General features: G+C 40.0%; 1 pseudogene; it reads left to right on the top strand.

The window, feature by feature from the left end:
* The first annotated feature begins 222 nt into the window (after nucleotides 1-222).
* On the top strand, nucleotides 223-2,406 carry LOC102859224 (annotated as a pseudogene).
* The last annotated feature ends 930 nt before the right edge of the window (nucleotides 2,407-3,336 follow it).

Here is a 3,336-nt window from a genome sequence, read left to right as displayed (position 1 = left end):
ACTTCAATTGGTATACCATCTATTCCTGGGGCCTTATTTTTTGCTAGTTCCTTCAAAGCAGCTTAAACTAGAAAAGGCAATTGGCAAGTTGAAGAGGAAAGAGACCCTGAATAATAAAAGCTCTTCTGAAAAACAAGAATGAAATTGGGCTCATTTAAAGCAGCAGCAACTGTGAGGTGCGGTTTTATTTCTTCACCACCTGGGACCTACACTTGAGCAACCATGTCCAAGGGCCTGATGGTTGGCATTGATCTTGGCACCACCTACTGTTGTGTAGGGGTCTTTCAGCATGAGAAAGCGGAGATCATTGCAAATAATCAAGGCAACCAGACAACCCCAAGCTTCTTCACATTTACCGATACTGAATGATTGATTGGTGAGGTGCCAAAGAATCAAGTTGCAATGAATCCGACCATCACTGTCTCATTGGATGAAGATTTGATGATGCTGTTGTGCAGTCTGATATGAAACACTGACCTTTCATGGTGGTGAATTATGCAGAAAGGCCCAAGGATCAAGTAGAATATAAAGGAGAAACCAAAAGTTTCTATCCAGAGGAGGTGTCATCTATGAATCTCACAAAGATGAAGGAAATAACAGTTTACCTTGGGAAGACTGTTCCCAAAGCTGTTGTCACTGTACCAGCCTACTCCAATGACTCTCAGCGCCAGGCTACCAAAGATGCTGGAACCATTGCTGTCCTCAATGTTCTCCAAATTATCAATGAGCCAGCTGCTGCTGCTATTGCTTAAGGTTTAGACAAAAATGTTGGTGCTGAAAGGAATGTGCTGATCTTTTACTTAGGAGGTGGTACTTTTTTTAAAAAAAAAATTTTATTCATTTTAATGAACAGTTACAGAGATTTTGGATTTCCACTCATTCATTGTTGCATTTTTCTCTCTGCCTACCCCTCCCCTAGTTTGCTCTTCTCTTTGAAAAGTAAAAGAAAAATTCCTTCGTTGGTATACAATTCCTCCCCCAACCCCCCTGCACCCCAAGCACTACACAAACTTCATTCTGGACTCTTGTCATAACTATAATACCCAATCATATATCGCTTTTAAACTGTTCTCTCCCTCATCTGTTTCAATGCAGTATATATAATTTATCCAATCAATCACTATTGAAGATGGGATATTTGAGGTTAAAGTCTACAGCTCTCTAGCTGGGTGGAGAAGATTTTGACAACAGAATAGTCAACTATTTCATTGCAGAGGTCAAGAACAAGCATAAGAAAGACATCAGTGAAAACAAGAGGGCTGTCAGACACCTCCACACTGCTTGTGAGCGTGCAAAGCGTACACTTTCTTCCAGCACCTAGGCCAGTATTGAGATTGATTCTCTGTATGAGGGAATTGGCTTCCATACGTCCATTACCTGAGCCCACTTTGAAGAAGTGAATGCCGATCTTTTCCATGGCACTCTGGACCCTGTGGAGAAAGGCTGGAGGGATGCCAAGCTAGACAAGTCACAGATCCATGATATTTTCCTGGTGGGTGATTCTACCAGAATTCCCAAGATTCAGAAATTTCTTCAGGATATTTTCAATGGAAAGGAATTGAACAAGAGTATTGACCCAGATGAGGCTGTTGCTTATGGTGCAGCTGTCCAGGCAGCCATTCTCTCTGGAGACAAATCTGAAAATGTTCAAGATTTGCTGCTCCTGGATGTCATTCCACATTCCCTTGGTATTGAAACTGCTGGTGGAGTCATGACTGTCCTTATCAAACAAAATACTATCATTCCTACCAGGCAGACACTGGCCTTCACAACCTACTTGGACAACCAGCCTGGTGTCCTCATTCAGGTCTATGAAGATGAGTGTGACCAAAGATAACAACCTGCTTGGCAAGTTAGAACACACTGGGATACCACCTGCACTTTGTGGTGTTCCTCAGATTGAAGCCACCTTTGATGTTGATGCCAATGGTATCCTTAATGCTTCTGCTGTTGACAAGAGCACTGTGAAAGAAAACACGATTACCAACACCAATGATAAGGGTCAGTTGAATAAAAAAGACATTGAATGAATGCTCCAGGAGGCTGAGAAGTACAAAATTGAAGATGAGAAGCAAAGAGATAAGGTGTCTTCTAAGAATTCCCTTGAGTCTTATGCATTTAATATGAAAGTAAGTTGAAGATGAAAGGCTTCAAGGCAAGATCAATGACGAGGACAAGCAGAAGATCCTTGACAAGTGCAATGAAATTATCAGCTGGCTTGATAAGAATCAGACTACAGAAAATGAGGAATTTGAGCATCAGTAGGAGGAGGTGGAGAAGGTGTCCAAACCCATCATCACCAAGCTGTACCAGAGGGCCGGAGGCACGCCCAGAGCCTTTCCTGGTGGCAGAGCTCCTCCATCTGGTGCTGCCTCTTCCGGACCCACCATTGAAGAGGTTGACTAAACCAATCCGAATACTTTAACATTCATTGTCCCACAGTTAAATTTTGAAGGACCCAAATTTGTAGCACACTGCAGTTACGACGTCTAAACTGCTAGACTAAATTTCTCAATACTTGAATATGGAATGTGCATAGGGAAAGGAATTAACATTACACTTCATTATCACTGTATTGGAAAATGCAATGTCTCAAATTAAGATGTATTTAAAGTTGGCAAAAAAAAAAAAGAGAAAGAATTAAATGGGAGGCATAGTACTCCCTGATCTCAAAACCTACTGTACAGTAGTAATAACCAAAACAACATGGAACTGGTTCAATGACAAACACATACCAATGGAACAGAATTGAGAACCCAAAAATTAACCCACCTATCTATGGTCAACTGATATTCAACAAGAAAACAAAACTTATCAGATGAAGAAATGACAACCTCTTCACCATGTAGTATCAGCAAAACTGGACTTCTACCTACAGAAAGCTGAAGCAGGATCCACATCTCACACCATACAAAAGAACCAAAAACACCCCCAAAACCAAAAAACAATCAACTCAAGACAACAGATCAGGGTTTTAGGATTAAATACAAAAAGCGTAAATATCATAAGAGACAAAAATTTTGTATTTATTTTCTCCTCTCTCATTTTTATCTCCATTAACTCAACAAAATTGATTCTATGTTTGTGTAAACCATTTCTTAGTTCTTTATATCATTTGTATTTTATCTAATTGTCATTGTGTGACTGACTTACCACTCAGCATAAGTCATTCTAGGTTCACCCATCTTGTGAAGTATTTCATAAATTCCTGATCATTTTTCAGTGATTTATAATACTCCATTGTGTGATGATATCACAGTTTCTTTAGTCATTTGACAGTTGATGGGCAGTTCGATTGTTTCTAGCTCTAGGCTATTATAAATAGTGCTACAATAA

This window comes from Elephantulus edwardii, unplaced genomic scaffold, assembly GCF_000299155.1.
Source record: "Elephantulus edwardii isolate Elephantulus edwardi_28Jun2011 unplaced genomic scaffold, EleEdw1.0 scaffold00020, whole genome shotgun sequence".
NCBI classification, from domain to species: Eukaryota; Metazoa; Chordata; class Mammalia; order Macroscelidea; family Macroscelididae; genus Elephantulus; species Elephantulus edwardii.
This window is presented reverse-complemented; position numbering and strand designations above follow the sequence as displayed.